Genomic DNA, 25,475 nt, shown 5'->3' with positions numbered 1-25,475 from the left:
GACTCCTTTACTGATAAGAAAATGCACCCTCCTCATCTGCCTAAGGAACCGGACCCCAAACCTGTGATGCAGAAGTTCTAGGATTCATTTCCCTGGAAGCTTATAACCACCACAGTAGGGTGGGGACTGGGGCAACTTCTCATCCCTCAGTGGTGCTCATGTGTTTAGATACTGATGAGAAGACCTCTAAAGAATATGAATTAGGGGATGTCAGAAATGGCTTTCTTCAGAAAATCCTATTAAGGATATGATAGAAGAACTGGCTTGGAAATCTATCAAACGAGCCTGTAAGAGCTATCGATGGAACCCAAACCCATGGTTGGGGTCCCCTTGTCTAAAACGTCACATTCATATCATGCCAGCAGTACTACAATATAATTGTTAACTAGCATCTGGACTTCTAGAACTCTCAGGAAGGAGCTCAAAAACATTTTTTATACTGAAAAAGCTGCCCTTTGGTATCCAGCATCGAACAACATGGCCAAAATGGACAGCCTGCAGAATTATTCCAACTGTGAGGTGGCTACTTGGGTTGCCACCCAAAAGGAGACTGATGCTATTAATAGCTGGAGATGATAGATAGATAGATAGATAGATAGATAGATAGATAGATAGATAGATAGATGATAGATAGATAGATAGATAGACAGATAGATAGATAGATAGATAGATTGATTAGATAGATTTTATATCTATCTATCTATCTATCTATCTATCTATCTATCTATCTATCTATCTATATAAAGAGAGAGAGAGAGAGAGAGAGAGTCATTTTTCACACTTGAAAGCCAAGAGGCATTGGCGAAAGAAGAAAGACACAAGAAATGGGCTGAGTCATTGACAGCAGAAACAGCAGAGATTAGAAGCAGGGATGGATGGAGAGGCTATGGTGATGGTGGCATAGATAGCAATAGCAGATCACAAGTGAGAAGCAGTGATGCCCGAAAGTTTCTCAGGGCATCCCAACCTAAAAAGTTTCACAGAGCAGAGAAGAGAGGACACTTGCCACATACAGAACAGAGTGATACACTCATTCAAGCGTCCCTGCATCCCATCCATATATAGTTCCATCTATGGGGCACCATATTTTAAAAAGCACAGACAAATATAGTACCTTGTAGAAATATTTTCATCAATCACCATTTACAATTTTAAAGTTGGTGTATAAATCTCAAAGTACCTAGAACACTTATCAATTCAGACAGGCTCATTCCTCTGAAGGTGCTATATAGCCAAGGTAGTCCTGGAATATTTGTGATTCACTAGTTTTATTTTATTGATTGAAATTATTTCCAAAGCTTATTATTATTTTTAAATGGCCTAGCATTGAGCCATGTACACAATAGGCACTCTATAACTGTGTGTTGAGTGAGTAAATAAATCATAAAAAAGTCAATAGTAAAATAACCAAGAAGGGTGTCCTCTGGCCAGATTCTTGAAATAATTCACTCATGTACTCATGCATTCAACCAGCATTTACTGACTGGGTAATGCACAGAATGGTTGTGGGTGTGTGTGGGTATGTGTGTTGTGGGGTGCTGGGGTTGACAAAGGCCAGCATGATGTACAGAAAAACCCTGCTAGCATCCATCAATTTAATATCCATTTGTTAGATCTAGCAGAGTAATATGAAAATACAAATGGCCAAGAAACACTTGAAAAAATATTTTCACTAATAATAAAAAAGACAATCAAAACAATGAGATAACAGATTGATAATTGCTTGTAGTAGAGTTGGTATAGGTAGACAAACAGCCTTTCAGGAGGGAAGTTTGTCAAGTTTAAAAGCACACATTAACTCTCAGGCTCAGTAATTCCACTCTGAGGAATATATCCTAAGGTAATAATTAAAGACATACACTAGATTAAACTACAAGGATTTCATTGCGATATTATTCACATTAATAAAATATAAGACAACCTGAAATAAGGGCTTGAATGCTTTATGCTACAGTCATACAATGAGATTAATTAAATAGCTATTATAAACTACTTCTTTTTAAATTGAAGTACCATCAGTTACAATGTGTCAATTTCTGGTGTACAGCACAATGTCCTAGTCATGCATATATATACATATATTCATTTTCATATTTTTAAATTAAAGGTTATTACAAGATATTGAACATAATTCCCTGTGCTATACAACAGAAACTTCTTTTTTAAATCTATTTTTATATATAGTGGCTAACATTTGTAAATCTCAAACTCCTAAATTTATTCCTTCCCACCCTCTTTCCCCAGTAACCATAAGATTGTCTACTATGTCTGCAAGTCTGAGAAACCACTGTTGAGAAGAATATTAACATGGAAAGATATTCACAAAATACTAAGTGAGAAGTTTTTTAAAGATATTTATTGATTTTGATCATCAAAGTGATTCATATTTATAATAAGGCAAACAAAATTGAAGAGAATTGAAAGTAAAAGTCCACTATGGTACCAGAAATAAGAATTGTTAGCAGTTTGGTATACATGCTTCCAGACTTATTTCTTTTGCATATACAAATGTAATCAAGTCAGTTAGACTAACAGAAGTCATGGAATAAAAAGATATTCACTGTTTATTTCAAATTCAGGTTTAACTGGGCATCCTGCATTTTTAATTTGCTAGATCTGGCAATACTAGTTCAGAGGCAAAGCAAGGAGATGAGAAAGAGGAAAGGGAGACAGGAAAGTTCTTTCCTGACTGGTACTGTTGTAAATTGGCTTTTCACCAGCAGGTGGTTAACACTGACTCTTTCCTGGATGCTTTTGTGATTTCATGGATGCTTGTGAGACCCCTGCATTGCAGAGGATCACTGGCTACCAGTCTGTACATTTTCACCTGCCTCTTCTTTCCTTCCTGAGCCTAGGTTTCCTGGCTTCCTTAGCCAGCTTTTTGTTTTGTTTTCTTTGAGTCGCCAACATTTTATTTTGAAAAAACTTTCAAACTTACAGAATAGTTTCAAGTATAGTGTAATGAACTTTTACCCTTTATGCAGATCCATTAATGGTTACTATTTTGCACACTTGACATCACACACCTCTCTCTCCTTCCCTCTCTTTCCACACATGCACACACACATGCATATTTTTATCATTATTATTGTTGTTTTGCCGGGCTATTTAGGAGTAAGTTGCCAATATTCTGAATTTTTGTCGCTAGATACTTCTCTGTAAATCTCCTGGGTACAGACAGGTACATTCTCTTGCAGATATATATATCTAAATTATCAGGTGTGGGAGGTTTAGCATTGATATAATATTGTTATCTAGTATATAGCATTGATATAATATTGTTATCTAGTATACAGATAGCCCATATTCAACTTTGATCAATGATATTCTTTATAGCAATTTTCTTTCAATCCAGGATCACATAGTGTTTAGTTCTTATACTTTTCCTATGCCAGCTGCTTTTGACCATTTTAATTCAACTACCCTACCAGACCCCTGTTTCAGGAACGATTAGACCATCTTTCCCAGCCTCATCTGTCTGAGACAATTCAGACTGGTTATCACAACACCAGGAACCATTCCAATCTATAAAGAGGGTCTAAGAACTGGAGTCACCCTTCTATAATATTCCACAATATTTTGCCTTGTCGGAGGGACTGCGCTGGTGATGGATTTGCCTAAAAGGCGGCACAGCCCACGGTGACTGTGAGGTCCACCTACAATATCTGGGAGCAGTCAAGTCAACCCTCCAACAGAGCCCCACCCCCAGGTGAGCTGGGCCACCTTATCTACATTCACCTTAAAATTGATGGCAGCTTCAAATCACAGTAAGCAAACTCCTTCCCTCAGACTGACTGAGCACTCTGATGGAGAATGACCATTATGAGCAGGTTGGAAATGCCTTCAGAAAGCAGTTATATCAGATGGAGTGACCACGACACTATAGTTCACGTAGCAGACCACTCCATCTGAACAGTCACCGTACAGAAGAGAAAAAGAACCCTTAAATTGACCCTCGTGGACACAGAAGTCGTCTCCCTAGAGCAGCCATAGCAAATAGAACATGTCCTAGACAGTGTGTGCTTAATAAGGGCTGGTACAACTTTACAAAAAAAATTATATTTACAACCAGACTTCTCCAGTTTCATAATCTGTGTACTTACCATTTCTTTACAGGTATCTCCAATGCAACAACCCCAAAGAGAATTCCTGAATTTCATTTTTCTCAAAGCCTATTCCTTCTCTAATCTTCCCTATCTTACAGGTAGAACTCCACCATCTCCTCCAGTCTGTGACAGTTTCTCAGTATTTTCTTGTTTTTCGTGAGCGTGAGAGTTTTGAAGCGCACAGGTCATGTATTTTGTAGAACATCCCTCAATTTGGCTTTGCAGATGTTTTCTCATGATTACACTAAGCTTACAAATTTTTTGGAAGACTGTCACAGATGTGAAGTGCCCTTTTCATTGCATCATATAAGGGTATGCATGATAGGACAGCAATAAGAATGAACGAATTACAACTCTAATCAACAACATGGATTAATCTCACAAAGGAAGAAGCCCTATACAACACAGTACATAGAGGATGATGTCACAAGACTAAATTTATTTATGCCATTAAAAATCATGAGACTGATTACCCTTGGGGGAGTGGTGACTAGAACGAGGCAGAAAGGGGCTTTTGGGATGCTGAGTTCTCTTTCTTGATTTGGGATCTGCTTAGTAGGTGTGCTCACTTTGTCATAATTTATTGCGGTTTACACTTATGATTTGTGCACTTTTATAAATGGGTGTTGTACTTCGATTAAAAGTTCAAAAAATGTTTCCCTGAGGGTCAGAGGACCTGGGTTCACATACTGGCACTGGCACTTACTGTGCTAGCTATGTGATCTCAGGAAACTTGGCCTCTCTAGCTTCAGCTTCTTCATCTATAAAATGGGATAACAACATTTTCCCAAGGGTGTTGTGAGGATTAAACTATGTTATATACACAAAAAAAAGTGATCCTAATTTCTAAACATCACATAGTGATTGCAGTGTGGATCCTGATAGATTCCAGTGAGAAGAGAAAGAATTTCACATTTCTCTCTATAGAGCCTGGACACCAGGGCAAAAACAATAGCCAGAAAATGGTATGACAAGTGGTTACAGCTTCTAGGGAATGTGCAAGTAATTATGACTAAAACATAATTAGATATGGAGCAATCTCTAGTTTCTAGTGTACTCAGAATTAATTTTTCTGCACTTTAGCTACATTTCCATATGATCAGGAAAAAGGTATATTCAAATAATGACGTAGGTAGTTGAAGGCAAACCTCATTTTATTTTAGATTTATGGCTATTTCTTACCAAATATATTTTAATTCAAAATAATAAGATATGCTTAAATGCTCTAAGAGTGGACCCTATTAATTTTTTAAATATTGATGGCCAGAAGAAGAGAGAAAATGGCCATTTTAAGGTTGAAAGCAGTTTTTCTCTGTTTTCCTATGAGTGGATGCACAGTCCTCATTTGGGGTAAATATTTGGATGATGTGGTAGCAACCTTCCAAGATGACCTCAGTGATTCCTGCCTCCTGATATCACACCCTTGTGTAGTAATCTCCCACATTAGACCTGGGTTGGTCCATGTGATCAATAGAATATGGTAGAAGTGTTGGTATGTCATTTCTGAAATAAGGTTATAAAATATAATGGCCTCCATCTTGGGTTCTCTCTTGCTAACTCTTGAATCACTCACACTGGGGGAAGCCAGTTGCCTGTCAAGAGAACACTTAGGCAGTCTATGGAGAGGAAACAGCCAGTGAGGAACTAACTAGCAATCACAGGAGTAAGCGTAGAGGCAGATGCTCCTGCCGTCAAGACTTCAGATGAGACCGTAGTCCCAGCCAAGACCTTGACTGCAACTTCAGGAGAGATTGTAAACCAGAAGGACCCACCTACCCAAATCCTGAATTCCTGATGTACAGAATCTCTGAGACAATGTTGTTTGTCTTAAGGGGTTAAATTTGGGGGATAATTCCTTACATAGCAATAGAGATGCTTAGTTTCTCTATGTAAATATAAAACCAGAATCTAATTTCAGAATGGGGAAGTTTGGGAAAATGTGGAGCTAAACAGATTTGCACAATAATGTAAAAAGTCATCAGCTGTCCTCATTACAAGCTTGCATCTCTTTAAGGATTCTGATAGTGACATGAAAGTAAGAAAGAAAGGAGATTCTTCTTTTTCTCTGGTGTATAGGGGGAAGGTATTGGGACCCTGACTAGAGTATATGGTCAAGGTCATTCCCAATGAAGACAAGTAGGTTGGCTCCAGACCACAGTGGTGGGCCAGCGGCTAATAAGAAGGCAGGCTAGTAGGAAGTCATTGGCACAGTTAAATTGACTGTAGGGCAAATGGACTGTAGAAGCCACATTGTCTAAAATACAATCTTAAGCTTTTCTCCTAACTGTTAAAATTCTTCTTGTTGTGCCAAACCTCCAGTAAAAAGAAGGTCTTGTGATAATGATTCCACTCCAGCAGTATGGGGGTGGCCGAGGTGGCCTACAAACATAGAAGTCTATGGTGACTAGTGATAACCAGGACATATATGTCACTATTCTATGGGGATTCTCAAAAATACATGGAGAAGAGAACCCAATAAAAGACTAGATTACTGGCAATCATGGAATGTGCAAGCCCAAATTACAGTGGCCTGGTTTTAAAGGGGAGGGTGAATGAACCTCAAACACTAGAGAAGTTGGAGAGAAGAATGATGATGTTCCTGTCATCTCCATCTGTAGCTTTGCACAAGGTCTTATTGCTCCTTTAAGAATCAGGAAAAGTAGAATTAAGTTTCAAGTTTTGATTTTTAGTGGACATTCTGGGTTGACAACCACAGTGTTGGTTCTTTCTTTTTCTTTCCTAACAGAATCCCAATTTTGATCAGGGGTCCATCCCTCCCCTATGAAGCCATGTGGTTCTCAAAGTGTGGTCCACCGATCAGCAGCATCAGTATCACCTAATAACATGTCAGAATTGAAAATTCCTGGTCCCCACTAGGACCTACCAAATCAAAAACTCTGGCTGCAGCCAAGCATTTTGTGTTTTAAAATAAGTCCTCCAGTGATTCTGATGCACGCTAAAGTGACAACCATTGGCCTAAGGGGATCTGACTCCCTTAGTGATATCTGGGTTGGGAATGGTCACATGACCTGATTCTGGTCAATTACATTTGAAGAGAGGACTCCTGTATGGCTTCTAGGAAAAGTTTGCTCATTGCTAAACTAGAGGGATATAAAAATATGGTCTCTCTACATCTTCCAGGTGGTGTTATATTTGGAACTGTTGCAGCCATGTTGCTACAAGCCTAAGGACAAAGCTTATGCTGAGAATGGCATAGAGATGGAAAGATAGAGATGGAAACATCCCATGGTTTTCATAACATCACTGAAAATCAATTAAATAAAAATCTGCCCTATCTCTGGTCTTTCTGTTTTGTGAGATAATATGTTTCAGTAAAAATAGATAACGAATGAGCCAAGGGCAAAACTAAGAGAAAGATGGAGGTGGGGATGAGGGTTGGGGGTAGATGATATTTAAAGGGAAAAGAATACAAGAGGGCTAAATGTTTGGAAAACCTGAGCAGCTGAATCAGTGCAGAGTCACAAGAAGACCTGATCACTGAATCATGACAGCTATATATGTTTAAAACTGCACAAAAATACAAGACAGAATGGGAAAGGGCCCCAACAGCTACACAAACTCTAGGCCTCAATTCACTCAACTTTGAGAGGTGCTCCTAGTTTAATAAGCAACTAAGATTATCACTAAATATTGCTTGACATTCTGCTTCTCAGCTTCATTCTTCACGAAGACAGCACTTACTGTGTTGGGTGGGTGACACTGGCTGTAGAGCACCTGTCCTGGACAGAGTTCAAGCAAGCCACTTCAGAGGCAGCAGAGATCCCTGGGGCCACCACAGCTGGCTGCCTTGCAGTTAATTATGATGGTTTCTAGTTCAACGATCTGTGACTAGAATATTGAATGGTTAATAAAACAGGCTTTAGAACAATCATGCCTGAGGCAGGGAGAAAACGGTTGGGGCCATCCCCTCAAATAAAGTAAGTATGTGAAGAGCAGGTTTGGGGGTGTCATTGATTTCTTTTGTTTTTATTCCATCCAATGCAATGGAATGTTCCTTAAACCAATGGTTTTACTGGTACTGAATTTTAACAGTCAACTGAATTTTAACAGTCAACAGGAATTTACTGAAATGCCCACTGCACCTCCTGAAAGAAATGAGAAAAACTGGCAACAGGTTGGGCCTCAAGACTGGCTGGCATCACAAGGGCTGTGTGTCAGCCTGATCAGTCCAGAAACACCAGAAACATCAAACAATGGATTTGTGAATTCAACAGAGATGGATTTGTAAGCTGTAAAGTCAATTAATTATTTGTTGAGGAAGCTAGTAATTTATTCAATAAACATTATCAAAGATCTACTATGTATAAGACTTTGTGCTGTGTTCTGTGAGATACATAAAGAACAATACACAATCCCTATCTTGTCTTCCAGTAAACTATGATCTAGTGAAAGATGACAAACTATATAAATAAATCAATTTACTAGTAGTTTAGGGTCAATATCTTACTAATGGTACAAAGTAGAGGTACAATACTTGAGAGGAAAAAGTCATTTGTAACTCAAATAGTTAAGGAATATATTATGAAATGTCCACTTGAACTAGACATTGAAGGAGGAATTTGATGTTGGTCTACGAAAGTCGAGGTAATAGTAAGCTAGACAGAGGAGAGACACGCGCAAAAGAGCTGTGGCATGAGGTTGCTTTAAACAATAATAACTTGTTTTATTGCTTTTGTGAGTTATTTTTTTAAATTCTATGTTCTAATTCTCCATTCCTTTTGTATAAGAGCACAGTCAGGTCTTGGAGACTGATACTATATCCAGCAGCCTTTCTTATTCCAAATGGTTTGCAAATTCTCTTGGATTTTTACATAAATTATCTGTGAATAGTGGCGGTTTTGTTTTCCAATCCACGGCATTTTTTCTTGTTTTATTACTGTTGCTATAACTTTAAATAAAATGTTGAACAGGAATTTAGCAACATACACCCTTGTCTTCTACCTGAATTTAAAGTGAATGTTTCTAATGTTTCACCACTAAAAATGAGGTTTACTATATTTTTCTGGTACTCTATGTCAGGTCCAGGAAGTTTCCTTCTATTCTTGCTTGCCAAGAGTTTTTTTTTCCTAATCATGGATATGATTTAACTTTATGAATATTTTCCTCTATCTATTGCACTGATCATGCTTTTCTCTTCTTTAAACTGTTAATATAGTGATTTAAGTTAATAAATGTTCTAATGTTAAATTCTCCCTCTTTTTTGGCTTAAAAAAACTTTGGTCATAATCTATTTTTTTCCATATCTTGCTTGATTCAGTTTGCTGATAACTTATTTTGGATTTTTATGTCAATGTTTACAAATGAGATTGGCCCATAATTTTCCTTCCTCATACTGTCCTAAATCAGGCAAGAATAGCATGAGAAAGGAGTTAGGAAGTGTTCCTTCCTTTCAATTCACTGGGAAAGTGAATGCATGAGATTAGTATTACCTGTTCCATTAATACTTGGTAGAAACTGTCTATATAACTACCTGGGCCTGGTTTTATCTTAGCAGAAAGAATTTTTAAACAATGATTTTTATTGTTTAGAAGACAATGAAATTTCTCTATTTCTTCTTTCATTTCAGTAACATATTTTCCTAGGAATTTATCTGTTTTATCCATGTTTTCAAATGAATTAATATTAAATTGTTCATAATAACCTCTTATTATCTGCTTAATTTCTGAAGCAACTGTATTTTCATTCCTAGTTTTATTGTGCTTTCTATCTTTTCTCAATATTAATTTTTTTCAGAAGTTTGTGTATTTTATTAGTCAAAGTTTTGCCTTTAATGACCCTATCACATCTTTAATTTCCATTTGATTTTTGCTCTTTATTAACTCTCTCCTTCTACTACTAATTTTATTTATATGTTCTTATTCTAATTTCTTAAATTGAATTCTTCACTCATTAATTTGCAGTCTTTCTCCTTTATCTATATAAGCATTTAAGGCTGTACATTTCCTTTCTAAGCTCTACCCATTCCCCTCTAAGTACTTCTTCAGTTGCATTCCTTATGTTTTGGTATATAATGTTTTCATTATGATTTAGCTCTATTTTCTATTATGGTTTCTTTCTTTGATCCACGGGAGTTTTCAAACATACACAAATGTAGAGGAAAGCAGGCAATAAACTACCATGTATCCATCATCCAATTTTTTTTTTTTACCGAGGTAAAATTCACAAAACATAAACATTTTAAAGCATATGATACAGAGGTATTTGGCACATTCACAATGTTATGAAACCAACACCTCTATCGAGTTCCAAAAGATCTTCATCACTCCAAAAGGAAACCCTATACCCATTAAGCAGTTGCTCCCCATTCTTCCCTCCCCTCTTCAGCCTACAGTGATCACTATTTTACAAATCATCATTCTGAACTCATGGATTTTCATATATTTTGTCATTTTTGATCCACTGCAGTCACTACTCTTGTTAGTGTTCAAATTATCCTATATTTGGTCAATGGGAGTCTAGTCCTTTTGAGTTGGTTCCTGTGTCCTTTTGACATGACTTATAATCTTTGGTAACTTACTTGCTTTGTGGCACAACAGGATATATGAGGCTCATACTGTCCATTTTCTAATCTAAACCTGTAATCAAGAGTCCTTGATGTCATCTACCAGGAAAATCATAGACCACAATATGGGTGCTAAGGGTGCTCACTGCTACTGAGATTTCATTATTTCTAGGACTTTGCAGTGAAAAGTGCTGGAAAAGATGTATATTTTCAGTAAATCATAAGGTTTTTACTATATTACCATTCAAATCTTAGGTTACAGGGTCTTTAGTTAATTTATTTAATCATTAATTCTCTTATCTTGAAAATCCTGGATTTCAATGACATTAATATCATTACATATTTGATTGTTTCAAAATAACAGTACTATTACCACCAAGAAAAACACTACTTAATGCAGCCTAATATTTCTTCATAGCTCTATCTGTCTATTGACAATATTCCACTAGAAATGTACAGTCAAAAGAGTGTCTTAATGTTACTTGAAATAATTATTTTCCCTGTCTGGTTATGATATATAGCTAGGTTTCCCTTAAATTTTGGTAGTCACATTTAACCTAATAAAATCTAAATCTATTCACTATCTCTACTCTCTTCCTAAAAGAGGATTTTACATCATTTTAACTCCAGTCACTTTCCTATTTTAAATAATTTTGTTCCACTTTGGTTTTTTATATTTCCCAAATTAGCAATTATTACTACATTTTGCTGAATCAAAGACACCATTGATTGTAAGATGCATCATTATTTTATCTAATCCAAAGGGAAAAGATGCTGCCAATTAAACCATGACATAGCAACATATAAGGTACATCTCAATTTCAGAAATTTTGAAAAGCTTTTTAAAAGTGCATCTTACAATCATTTGAATATGGCATTAGTATTGCTATTTGATAGAGTTGATCTTTGTTTAGCTTTACCCATGTTTACCAATTCCTTTGTTCTCAATTTTCAAACCTCACTCTTTCCTTTTGAGTCAAATTTCTCTTTCTGGAATACATATTTGATAGTTCTTTTAGTATGGATCTGTGAGTGGTAAAAACTCAAGATCTATGCCTAGAGACATTTCAGATATTTTTTAATGAGGTACAACTTTCATACAGTCAACTGTACAAATATTAAGTGTACAGATTGGTGAATTTTTACATATGTGAATACCTTTACAACTACCATCTAGTTCCAAAAATGTTTTAAAATTGTACAGAATTCTAGCTTGAAGGGGTTTTTTTGGCAGGATATGGTGATATTTTTTCCATCATCTTATGCCTTCAGTTGTTGTTAAGTCTGATATCCACCTAATTGCTGTTCCTTGGAAGGTAAATTGTCCTTTCTCTTGGGTTGCTTTTAACATAATTTTGTCTTTGGCATTGTGGATTTTACTAACATGTGTCCAGATGTGGATTTATTTTATTTTTCCTGACGAAGATTTGTGCTTCCTGAATCTGAAGATTAATATTTTTAGCACATCTGAACAACAGTCATTATCTCTTTAAATATTGATTCTCCCTCATTCTCTATATTCTGTCCCTTTGAAATTTCTATTAGATATATGTTAGACCTTCCCATTCTACTCTCTATGTCTTTTTTAAAATTAACTTTATTAAGGTATAATTAACATAATTAAAACACACCCATTTTAAGTGTAAAATCCAATGAGCTATCACCAATCTTTATACCAGTGTAATCATCACCATGGTCAGGAAATAGATCATTCACATCGCTCTAAGAAGTCCTCTTGTGCTCCTTTGCAGACATATCTCTTATTCCAAGCCTTAGGTACCCACTGACATGCTTTCTATCATTATTGATTAATTTTGGCTTTTTTTTTAGAATTTCGTACAAATGGAATCATACAGTATGAACTTTCTTGTGTCTGGCTTCTTTAACTCACTCTGAGATTCATTCATGTTTTGGGGGTATATCAGCAATCTGTTCCTTGTTATTGATGGGTAATATATCATTACATGGATATGTCTCAATTCATTCATCCATTCATCTATTAATAGGCATTTCAGTTGTTTCTAATTTTAGGTTATTATGAATAAAGCTGCTCTGAACATCCATGTGTGGATATATGCTTTTATTTCTCTTAGGTAAATGCCTGAGAGTGGGATAGCTAGGCCACAAGGTAAATGTACACAGTCATCCTTCAGTATCTGCAGGGGATGGGTTCCAGGAATGTCCCATGGAAACCAAAATCCGTGGATGCTCAAATCCCTTATGTAAAATGGCTTAGTGCAGTCAGCCCTTCATATCCTTGGGTTGCACGTCTACAGATATGGAGGGCCAACTGTATTTAACTTCTTAAGAAAACTCCAAACTATTTTCCAAAGTGGCTGCACCATTTTATAGTCCCACCAATAATGCATGAAAGTTTTAATTGCTTCTCATCCTTGTCAACACCTGGTATTATCAGTCTTTAAAATTTTAGCCATCCATCCTACTACATGTGTAGTGACACATGATTGTATTTTACTTTGAAATTCCCTGATAACTAATGATGTTAAGCATCTCTTTACATATTTATTGACTGTTTTTATATCTTTTTGTGAAGTGTCTATTTAAATATTTTGTCTGCTCTTTTAACTGGGCTGCTTATCTTATTAATTTTGAGTTCAGTATATATGCTGGCTACAAGTTCCTTGTCAGAGTTAATGCATTGCAGATTTCTCTCCCATTCTGTGACTTGCCATTTCAGTTTTTTAATGTGTATTTCAAAGAACAGAAGTTTTAAATTTCAGTGAAGTTGGATTTATTAATCTTTTTCTTCGTGATTTGTACTTTTTGTGTCCTGAAAAACCTTTGCTTATGACAAAGTGGTGAAGGCTTTCTTCTATGCTTTCTTCTAGGCATTTTCTAGTTTTCACTTTTAACTTTAGGTCTATAATCCATTTGAGTTAATTTCTGTGTATGATATCAGGTAAAACTTAAGGTTTCTTTTTTAAAACCTGGATATTTAGTTGTTGCAGCACATTTATTGAAAAGACTTTCCTTCCCCAGTTGAATTTCTTTGGCACCTTTGTCAAAGATCAACTGACCATGTATTTGTGGGCCTATTTCTGGGCTCTATTCTTTTCTATCCCTATGCCAGTCTATACTCTTTTGATTACTATAGCTTAATAGAAAGTCTTTAAATCAGATAGTGCGAGTTGTCTTTGTTCTTTCTCAAGATTTTTCTGACTATTCTAGGTTCTGTTCTACCTTTTAGAATCAGATCATCAGTTTCTTCAAAAAATTATGCTGAGATTCTAACTGGGTTTGTATTGAATCTACAGAAAATTTAGGAAGAATTGATGCCATAACAAAAACAGCAGTGAATCTTCCAATCCATTTATTTAGGTCTTCTTTAATTTCCTTTGGCAATGTTTTATACTTCTCAGTATTAAAGTCTTGCACATACTTCGTTAAAATTATCCCTAAGTATTCCATGTTTGGGGATGCTATTGAAAATGGTATTCTTTTCAATTTTGTTTTCCAATTGTTCATAGCTAGTATATAAAAATTGGTACATTGGTCTTGTATCTTCTGAACTTGCTAATGTTTATAAGTTGTAGTTGCGTTTTTATAGATTCCACAGAGTATTTTATGTAGACAATCATATCACCATGAATAAAAGACAGTTTTATTTCTTCTATTTCAATCTGTATGGCTTTTATTTTTCACTGATTTCACTAGCTAGCACCTACAGTGCAATGGTGAATAAGTAGTGAAAAGCAGATGTTCTTGCCTCATTCCTGATCTTAGGGGGGAAACATTTAATCTTTCACCATTCAGCATGATTTTACTTAAATGTTTTTCATAGATACCTTTTATTAGGTTGAGAAAGTTCCCTTCTATTTTTAGTTTGCTGAGAGCTTTTATTTTTAATGGATTTGGAATTTTGTCAAGTGCCTTTTCTGTATTTACTGAGATGGTCTTATGTTTTTACTCCTTTATTCTTTTAATATGGTGAATTATACTAATTGATTTTTCAAATGGTAAATAAGTTTTACATTCCTGAGATAAATCTCACTTGGCTATAATGTGGCATGTTTTTTATATGTTGCTGGTTCAATTTTCTAATATTTAAGACTTTTGCATCTGTAGTTTTCAGTTCCTTCATTCCCTGTCCCTGTGGACTTCCTATACCTTCTTGTGAGTCTTTTTTTTTTTTTTTTTTTGCTTTTAAAAATGTGTTTGACACATATTTTTCATAATTTCTTGGCTTCTGTTTGGATGCATGCTCATATGAGAGGAATGAGGATAAAAATATGCCATTTTACTTGTGCTATATTCTTCAATAGACACTGGCATAGTTTGGCTGGACCAGAAAGTTTACATAGGAAAACAATAAGCATATAATGGGTTGAAACATAAGATATAGAGCCAGATATTTCTGGCTTCAAATATCAGCTCTGCCATTTCCTTTGGACAAATACCTTCTTTTTTTCATTCAACAAGTATTATTGAAATTCTACATTCCAGTGTATCAATTAATGATAAGTACAAAAAAAATGTACTAGGCTAAAGAGGGGAAGAGTGGCATAAGTGGAAGGGAGTTGGCTATTTTGTAGAGATCATCAGAGAACGTTTCTTTGATGAGTTACCATTTCAACAAAGACTTGAAAGAAACAAAGGAGTAAACTCTTCAGGTTTCTTGGGGAAAAGCATTTATAGCAGAAGCAATGATAAGTGCAAATGTCCTGAGGTGAGGATATACTGACTTGTTCAAGAAACAGTACAGAGGCCAGAGTGGGTCAACAAGAGTTACTGAGGGAGAGAGGAATGGTGACTTGGGTCAGCTTTGAGGAGGTAACAGTAGGCCGTGATTTGGATTTTAGACTTTATACTGAGTGAGACGGGAGCGATTGGAAAGTTTCTGAGCAGCGGTATGATGCAATGTGACTTTTATTTAACAGTATCTCTCTGGGGCTGCTGTGTTGAGAAACTACCATGGAGAGCAAAGGTGGGAGACAGTGAGTAAATTAGACCTGGAGTCTGGTGTTGGAGGTGGTGAGAAATGGTTACATTCTGGATATATTTTGACAGTAGAACTGATTGATTGGACGTATAGGTTTAAAAGATGAGAGGAATCAAAGGCATCTCCAAGGCTTTTGGCCTGAAAAATCTTGAATAATGGAGTTATTATCACCTCCTAAAATGGGGAAAGACTGGTAGGAGGAGCAGGTTTTGAATTTCTTAAGTTTGAAAAAAGTAATATACATCCAAATTGAGATGTCAAGGAAGCATCTGGATATACAAGTATTAACTTCATGTCACAGGCCAAGACTAGAGTTGTAAACTGTGCCTCAGTTTCTACATGTGTAAAATACAGAGGTTAACTGGACCTGCCTCACAACTTTTTGTATTAAATGAGATCACGTATGAAAACGCTTACCACAGTAGCCAGCATAAAGAAAGCATTCAATAAATGTCAGCTATTATTTTAAAGTTGAAAGGAGAGTTGAAGCCAGACTTTGGAGCAAATGTCTTAGATCACTGTCTAAGGAACTAAACTTTTTTCTGAAAGCAACAGTAAACCAATGAAGGTTTTGAGCAGGAAAGTGATGTTATCAAAGTGGTACCTAACAGTGAAGAGGAGTCAATGAGAATGAGTATTGAGAGTAGGCTGCTTGACTTGATGGCAAAGAAATCACTGGAAACCTTTGAAAAGGACTGTTTCAGTGGTGGGATGCACTGTTTCATGGTACGAGGGGATCAACAAGCAACTTGTAGATGAGGAATTAGAAGTAAAATAATGGAAGGAGAGAAATAAGCAAGTAAATGAAGCATCCAAATAAAATAAAGAGGAGGAGATCAGCTAACCTAAGAGCTAATGTCTTCAAATCCTTGCCCTGCATCAAGGCTCTTCAAGACCCTTAGCTTACCTAGCCATGCAATCTACAACCTCCGTATGTTTTTGTCACAGGAAGACTGGTTTCCTCACTACCTGCCTCCCCTTCCCTGAGCACACACACAAAGCTAAGACTTCACACACCTTGGTCCATGTACTTAAGCTTACCTGGAATGGCAACCTTGAACCACCTCTCTGTTTTCATGCAAATTAACTCTTCCTCTAGCACCCATTTCCTCAAGGAAGTCTGCCATTACTATTCCACCCCACAGTATATTGTCCCTCATCTGACCTTCTTCAGCACTTGTCTGTACTCCTCATTTGGTCTTTATATGCTACCTTTTATTGTTACTTTTGTGTATATCTTTCCTCTCTCCAAGTGGATTATAAGGTCCTCAAGGGCCTTATTTATCTTTGTATTTGCAGTAATAAGCACACAAGAAGCGCTCAATAACTGGCTGTTGTTGATGATGATTACAATAAATTGAATTGAGAAATAATTTCATCAAGCTACGGCAGCCTGGTGAGTCACCCTTATCACTGAAGAGAGAGACTTATCAAGGAAATAGAAGTACTCACATTAGCCTGACAGGGCTGTCTCCCCTGGGGTTGTGCTAAGGCTACAAGACTTCTTTCTCTCCATGTTGATGTTCCCATTTAGCTATTTGAACATATAGCATCCAACTTTTATAATATGCTCTGACTTCTAAGCCTTCAGCTCATTTAAGGTTGTTTGCTTCCTGATGAAAACTAGGGATACACCTTAATTTCATGCAAATCACACTTTGGGCTGCATGATTTACTCCAAATAACTTACTCTACATTCATGATGCATAGATCCTGGTTAATGTCACAAGGAACTCACATATCTGTTTAACTTGTCTGTTTCAACTTTTCTCCAATTAACAAGGTCCAGTTGTGATCAGCAGGTTCAGAAAGCCTAGCTAAGGGTTTGAACTAGAACAGAATATGAGAGAAGTGACTTTATAATGATCTACATTGTCTAGCCATTTACGATTTATACCTTGGACTAAGGGCTGCCGTACAAAGACAGCTTCTGAACCCCCTTCTCATGTGTGAGTGAATCTTTTGTTTGGGAATCTCTCATCAAATGAGTCTGAATGAGGCAGAGTTTCTCTCTCATCATAGAAGCTAAATAAGCTTTTCCCCAAACTTCCTGCAGATAGTGTATGGGCCCATGATCTGACTTGGCTGATGACAGGCATGGGTCCTAGTGACACACAGAAGCAGACAGACAGAAACTGTACTGAAGGCCACAGCTCTGTCCACTGTGTAGGACCAGCACTCTGGAGTTTAGGGCTCCACAGCACTGCTGCAGCTGTGTCCTCACTGTGTAGGATTCTGCAGCATGATCATGGCTGTGGCTTTGGCTGCAGAGCCACTCTTGTTCCTGCCTATTTTCTGAGCCTAGTTCTACTGCCTTTCCAGCAATTCATAGATGACAAAATGTCTTCTCCCAACCTATACACTGTTAATTTGAGAAATCTCAAGTATTCAGGAAACTTGGAAGATTAGTACATTCAATTACTATATATTCTTCACTTGGATTCACCAATTTGTTTACATCTTGCTACACTGGCTTTCTCTTTGTCTCTCATATATACATATATCACATATCATGACACACATATATCATACATTAATATATTTGAAAACAACTTGCAGACATCATGAGACTTCACTCCTAAATACTTCAGTACATATCTCCTAAGAACAAGGACAATCTCCTACATAATCGCAATACCAATACCATACCCAAGAAATGTAATAATCATTCTACAAAATCATCTCATATACAGTATATATTCAAATTTCCCCCAAATTGTCCCCGAAATGCCTCCTTCACTTTCTTTTTCCCAATCCAAGTACCAATGAAGTTTTGTACATTGTATATAATTGCCATGTCTCTGTAGTCTTTTAACCTGAACAATCACTTCCCCTTCTTTTTTTCTTAACATAACTTTTTCCAAGGGTTCAGGTCAGTTGTCCTGTGGAATACCCCAGATTCAGGATGTTTCTGATTACATTCTCATCATTAGATTCAGGTGAAACACTCTTGGGAGGAAGTACTTCATATGTGCTATGGTGTACTTTTTATTTTATTACATCAGGAGGCACATGATGTCATATTAGTGATCCTAAGAGTGGTGACTACCATATCTCACCAGGGAAAACAGCATTGTTCTCTTTGCAATTAGTAAGTAGTCCGTGATACCTTGACAGCATATGAATACCCTGTTGCCCAAATGAATTTTCACTCGATGGTTTTAGCAGCCATTGATGATCCTTGTCTGATTACTTATTACATTGGAGGTTGAAGTTTCTAACTTTGTCATTCTTTCCACATTCAGAAATTAATATTACTCTGAAAAGGAGAGCTTTCCTTACACCTCACCCTCCTTTGGCCCCATCACTTCAGACTCATGGAATGTTTTCATTTGGTGTACTATAATCCATTAGCAAATTATTATTTATGATGTTAAAATTGTCTCAAATTTGATCAGTGAGAACACTTCAAATCAGCTCCTGTGTCTTTGTGACTTGACCCTATTAGTGTTTGAGTAGTTCCTTTCTCTCTGGCACACAATGTGTTCCAGGCTCACCTTGTACTTTCTTCACCCTAGCCCTGTAATTAGCCATTTTCCAAGGGGCTCTGGTTCTTTTTAGTGAGTAACGGTATTTAGAAACCAATACCTGAGCTCTAGGTATGGTCATGTCACTGGGTTGTCATTACTCCTAAGCCCTTTGAGTGAATGGAGATAGGAAAAACATATACTTACATAAAATGAATTCATACTGATGTTTCTAGCTTAAATTTAACATTAGAGGGCTTTCCTTTACTTTATATTATGTATACTCACAGCTCCTTTCTTGTACCATGAAAATCTTGGTTCCTAGTAACATTAAAACATTTACTTATTTGCTTTATCCTATATGAACAAATATAATGTACTATTAACAGTAAATTGACTTACTAAATTTTATGATTGTTTTGCAGCTCTTTTTGTTCTTAGAATATATTCTAATGATGTATATAGCCAGAGAACTGTGCTAACATTTTTTTTAAGAAACTTAAATTCTTCTTTTCTTTCTGTGGTTTGTTATAAATGTGATATTTAGTTAGGTTCCCTTGTTTCTATTTGTATTAAGTTTTAAGATTTAATTTTTCATCCATTTTTATTGAATTTTTAATATGTAAAACATTTACATGTTAAAAAGTCAAAAGTCTCTAAAAAGTTACCATTAGAGAAGTTTTTCTTCTATCCTCTGTACCCAGTTTCCACTAACCCCCATAGATTCTGTCTTATCCTTTCCTATATTTGTTTTTGTAAGGGAAAATACACATACAAATTTATATGTATATTCCTATTTTCCACACAAAAAGTAGCATGCCATGTTTTGTACTTTTCCTTTTTCACTTAATAATACATAATACATCCTGGAAATTATACCATATCAGTTCATAGACTGTGCCTCATTCTTTTACACAGCTGTTTGTACTCTATTGTACTCCATGTCTTAAAATTCTTCATCTCTCCCATGATACTTAGCACAATCTCTGGACATCTCAGTATTGGAAGGGATTGTTTGGGGTTTTTTTGATGCTGAGTTGTATGAGCTATTTATATATGTTGAATATTAACCCCTTATCAGTCATATCATTTGCAAATATTTTCCCCCATTCAGTAGGTTGTCTTTTCATTTTGTCAATGGTCTCCTTTGCTGTGCAAAAGCTTTTAAGTTTAATTAGTTCTCATTTGTTTATTATTGCTTTTATTTCCTTTGCTTTAGGAGATTAATCCAAAAAATATTGCTGAGAATTATGTCAAGGAGTATTCTGCCTGTTTTTCTCCAGCAGTTTTATAGTGTGGTCTTATATTCATTCAAGATTGAACCAGGAAGAAATAGAAAATATGAACAGACCAATTACCAGTACTAAAATTGAATCCGTCATCTAAAAACTCCTAGCAAACAGAAGTCCAGGACCAGATGGCTTCACAGGTGAATTCTACCAAACATTTAGAGATGAATTAACACCTATCCTTCTCAAACTATTCCAAAAAATTGCAGAGGAAGGAACACTTCCAAACTCATTCTATGAGGCCACCATCACCCTGATACCAAAACCACACAAAGACATCATAAAAAAAAGAAAGTTACAGGCCAATATCACTAATGAACATAGACGCAAAAATCCTCAACAAGATATTATCAAACCAAATCCAACAACACATTAAAAGGATCATACACCATGATCAAGTGGGATTTATCCCAGGGATGCAAGGATTTCTCAATGTCCACAAATCAATCAGTGTGATACACCACATCAACAAACTGAAGAATAAAAACCTAGGAATAAACCTACCTAAGGAGGTAAAAGGCCTATAGTCCAAAAACTGTAAGACACTGATGAAAGAAACTGAAGACAACACAAACAGATGGAAAAATATACCGTGTTCTTGGCTTAGAAGAATTAACATTGTTAAAATAAGCATACAACCCAAGGCAATCTACAGATTCAATGCAATCCTTATCAAAATACCATTAGCATTTTTTTTCACAGATCTAATGACCCAGCAATGCCACAAAACACCTTGCTTTTCAAAATGTGACTGGGAAGATCCAGTCTAGAGCCTTGCTACTAACTCAAAGTGTGCCCAGGAACCACCAGCATTGGCATCATCTGGGAGTTTGTTAGACATGCAGAATCTCAGGCCCCCATCCCAGACCTATCGAGTCAGAATCTGTATTCTAACAAGATTCTCCAGGTGATTCGTGGCACACATTAGAGTGTGCACTGATGTAACATTTGCATGAAAGAATCGAACAGTTGAACAAGAATAACACAACAAATCAGCAGGTGAACAGTGTTAATCACATTTGTTGCTACCGAAGTGAGTAGGGGAAAGATAATGATGCTGTGGAGACCCTGTATAAGGTGATAAGGGAGGGAATAGTAAAGAAAGATTATTTAGATGGTACCCAAACCAGAAGTTTGGTTCTCCCCAAAATCCAGAGGTTTGTAAAATCCCTCTCACTACAACAAAAGGGAGTTGGGGAGACATGGAAGGAAGAGATACAGATAATATTATGGAGGCTGGAAGACATGAGAAAATCAGGGCTTCAGTTCTGCTGGCAAACTTACTGTAATTGGGGCACAAATTAGTGACGAAGGAAGGATTATGAATAAGGCACCGATTAAGAGCAGCCACCAGAGCAGCTGGTAGCATACAGCTCAGAGCAGCTGGTAGCATACAGCTCAGAGGATCTGGCTTTCAGCAGAGTAGAATCCTTTCCATCCTCTTGATTTACTCTCCAGTGATTGCCAGTTTTCTAAAGACCTACACACACCTGATAATAATGGAGATTTTGTGAAACTTTTCTCCTTGATATGCAATCTACACATTCATTATGTATTTTTAATTCATTAAACCTCTTCCCATAATGTCGTCGTAAGAGTGCTCGCGCATGTGAGCATGTGGGTGGGGCTGGGGGGAGGGACAATCGAGTACCTTTCTCTAGATTTAACAGGAAAAATTTGTCAGTGAGCAGGTGAGTGAAGAGGGTAAGATGTCCCCCAAGTCACTACAGAGACCCCCAATATGCTTCATCAAAACAAGGGTGAGCTATATCTTTAAATTCAGAACCAGAAGGCACCACTGAAATCCCTTGACATTCACCTATTACATGTCTTTATTGACTTCCAATTCAAGACTGCGAAGAGCCCTCCTCTCCCCCCAAGAGTGGGGAGTTGCCAAAACCTGTGCCGAATCATCTAAATCTGTTATGATTTTTATTCCTGGTCTACAAAGTTGAGGTTGCCGGTTGCAAAAGAAAGAGAGATACTAGATGATGCTAGGAAACACAATGCCTCCCTGAAACAGAACCAGGCCGTGCAGATCTTATTCTGCCTTCTAGTCTAGCTGGGAAGAGATTTATTTTCTTCCAATTTTGCAATGATCTGTATTAGTTGAGGATTTGCCCTCACTCTCTTCCTCCACATCCCCTTTCAAATCCTTGTTGAGAATCACAGGGAGGGAGGGAGGCACCTTTCCCCTGAATTTTCCATAACCCTATCAAAGAAAAAGAAGCCCCAAAGAAATATGAAGCCCACTGTGCATGCACAGGAAATAGCATGGAGTGTACCAGCTATTTCTTTTAATAAAGAAACAAGTAAATTCGTTTCACAAAGTAATACCAAAAACGGTTTCCTCCCCGCACAAAATCGTGAAGATATTTATATATAATTTATCTTTCTAAGTTGTCATGTGGCAAAAGACCACTTGCTGTGCAGCAGGCTTCTCTTGCTACTTAGAGAGAATTACGTGATTAAATAGAGACCTGAAAAGTTTTGAACAAGCACTGAAGAAGAAAAGGTTTCCTCTTCAAGTCTTAATGAAGTGAGCTCATTCCTCCTCCAACATCAACTTAGCCCTGTGTAGTTTGTTTTCTCGCGGGTTAATCACTGACCAGAGCCGCAGTGCGGACCACCAGTTTCCAATAAACCATAAAAGGCCGATCAGCAGCCATTGTGCTTTTCTGTAGGGCTTAGCAGACAGCAGCTGAATAAACCTGTTCAAAGTCAGAACAGTCAAGCAGGAGCACAGAGGCCCAGCCGGTGCCTCTGGTGAATCCTGAAAAGCAAATTAATTTATTAGAACATAATTGATAGCATGTGCAAATACACTAGCCAAAGACTCCCCCGTGCTAATTTCGGCATAATTAAATATGGGGCAGTTAATGAATAGTGTTCCGGGAAAGCAACATTATGATAAATATCCAATTATTACTTACTGTATCCCATACTTGCTATGTTATATGCGGGCCAATGCCTTTGCTTTCGGGGTTTAGAGAAAATCCAGAGGGAAAGAAAAGACCTAACAAACTGTGATTCCTCTGAATTAAGCTGTAAATAAAGGCTGTTGCAAGTGAAATTCGCCTAGCAAGAGAATTACTTGAATATGCAGGGTAAGGAGGACGTGAAATCTATCAATTATACTTTCATGTAAATGCACATGTTCTTTCTTCTTTGGAGTTTCACATTTGTCAGTCTATTGAAAGCCTCCGTGCAAATGTTGTCTAAACAAGGGCTTCCCTTTAAAAAAACAAAAAAACCTCCACCTGCCAAGGTAAAGGCTTTAGAGCAAGCTGCTGGAATACTGCAGAACAAACTCAAACCGTCAGCCAGTGCACTGCTGGCTGTCTGGGGTCCACTGGCACTGGTTCTCTTTTGTTTCTGCTGTTTCCCTCAATCTTGCTTCAGAAATTACTGCAAAAAAACAGTGCTCCCAGCGGGTCAGGACCTGAGATTCAGCAGTCTCTCCAAACTCACAACGCAGTAACAACTCCATCAAGCAGTTTCTGATGTGGCGGTTGGCTACTGACTCCACAGGTTAAGAAAACAAAACAAGAGGAGGGGAAAAACATTCCCTGCGAAAAACAAATAAATAACACCTCGCTAACCAGCTTGGCTGACTGGGCTTTTGAAGTCACAGCATCAGTATGCATAAGGAATGTCAAATGTCTAAATTGTGCCATTTTTTTCCTCCAAAGGATCTTTGAAGCAACCTTTGAAGATGGGAGAGATGGTCCCCTTTGTGCTCGTAAACAAAGGTGGCCTCCCCCATCATCACATCCTCTTCTAACCCCTGAGGCTGATAGGTGAGGGAAAGGCGGACACTTTCATTTCCTACATTCACAGACAAGGATTTTCTTCTGAGAAGTCTCAGATCTGTGGAGAGTTCATTGTCACTTAGAGTTATGTTTATCTTCCCAAACGGGAGCCTCTTCTAACACATTTCAACTGCTTGTCGCCAATTGTGTTGTCAAAGGGCTTGGGCTTTCCAAATTATTTGCTGCTGGTTAGCATGTGACACGATCCTAAAGGCAGAGGTAATAGGAGGCTTCCCCCATCTGCTCTGGTCAGTTTCTTTTCCCCAGCTGGCATCAGTGTGTCAGTTCTATTCTCCACACCCTTGGAGTTTCTGACAGCTAAAGCCGCCAGATAAACGATCATTCTAGATACATTTGTGATGCATGATATGCCATAGAAAGCAACCAACATTCGAGTGACCCTCAGCATCATTTTAGATATTCGAAATATGGGTGTTCACGTGTGGATCCTTTACATGTTTTCTTTCAGGATCTTGATGGGTTTTCAATCAACTTGAGGTCATTTATTACAGCTTTGAGCATCATTTGAATTTAATTCAACCGAGTTAAGGTTCTCAAGGCCTGTCCCATCACCCCGTGGCAGAGGCCTGACAGTGCCATTTGGCTTTTGCAAGACAAATAACTACAATAAATGTCCTTCCAAACTAAACGACACTTTGGAAAAAACAAGACAGAATTCTAATCCAACCAGCAGAGAATCGATTTACATTTTCTGAAGTAATCCAGAGTCAAAAATCTAAGGAGGTATCGAAAGAAAGAAGAAAAAAAAAAAGCCTAGGCATTAAGTGACTTTTAAAAAGAGACCTGGCCCATGGGGAAACTTTTCACCAGACAGCCATGGAGCCACTGACCTGGGAGGGAGAGAAGCATCCTCATGGGCAGATCCAAGACTGGATCATGAAAATGTCCGCGCCTCACCTGACTCACCTGCAAACTGACACCAGTGCGCAAGGCCAAAGAGGAACCACTGGGATCATCTGTCTGTGTCACATTATTAGGCAACTTTCCAGTGGCTACTTTATGGGGGCGTGGGGGGAGTCTTGCAATGCAGATGGCTTCAACTTGGGTTTTGCGCATACTTTGCTATTTTCGAGCAGTTTATTTCTCTCACCTGCATACCCCATGGGGGAGGCACTGATTGCTTTAATTCTAACATTTGGAGTGGAACCCATTCATGAAACTTTCTGGCTGTGTGATTCAAACGAAGGCTTCTCTTTCCTCTTTTTGTTCTCACAAGAAAATCAATTCACTTGAAGAGCCTCTTAATCCCATTTTTGCAATCAACAATTGCCACTTGTATATCGCTCTAATAGATTAA

At 37.4% G+C, this 25,475-nt stretch overlaps 1 pseudogene; it reads right to left on the bottom strand.

Moving 5' to 3' along the window:
• Positions 1-25,234, bottom strand: part of LOC105067075 (arf-GAP domain and FG repeat-containing protein 1 pseudogene) — a 124,699-nt pseudogene extending 99,465 nt beyond the window's left edge.
• Positions 25,235-25,475: the final 241 nt, after the last annotated feature.

The sequence above is a fragment of the Camelus bactrianus genome, chromosome X, assembly GCF_048773025.1.
Source record: "Camelus bactrianus isolate YW-2024 breed Bactrian camel chromosome X, ASM4877302v1, whole genome shotgun sequence".
Classification (NCBI taxonomy): domain Eukaryota; kingdom Metazoa; phylum Chordata; class Mammalia; order Artiodactyla; family Camelidae; genus Camelus; species Camelus bactrianus.
This window is presented reverse-complemented; position numbering and strand designations above follow the sequence as displayed.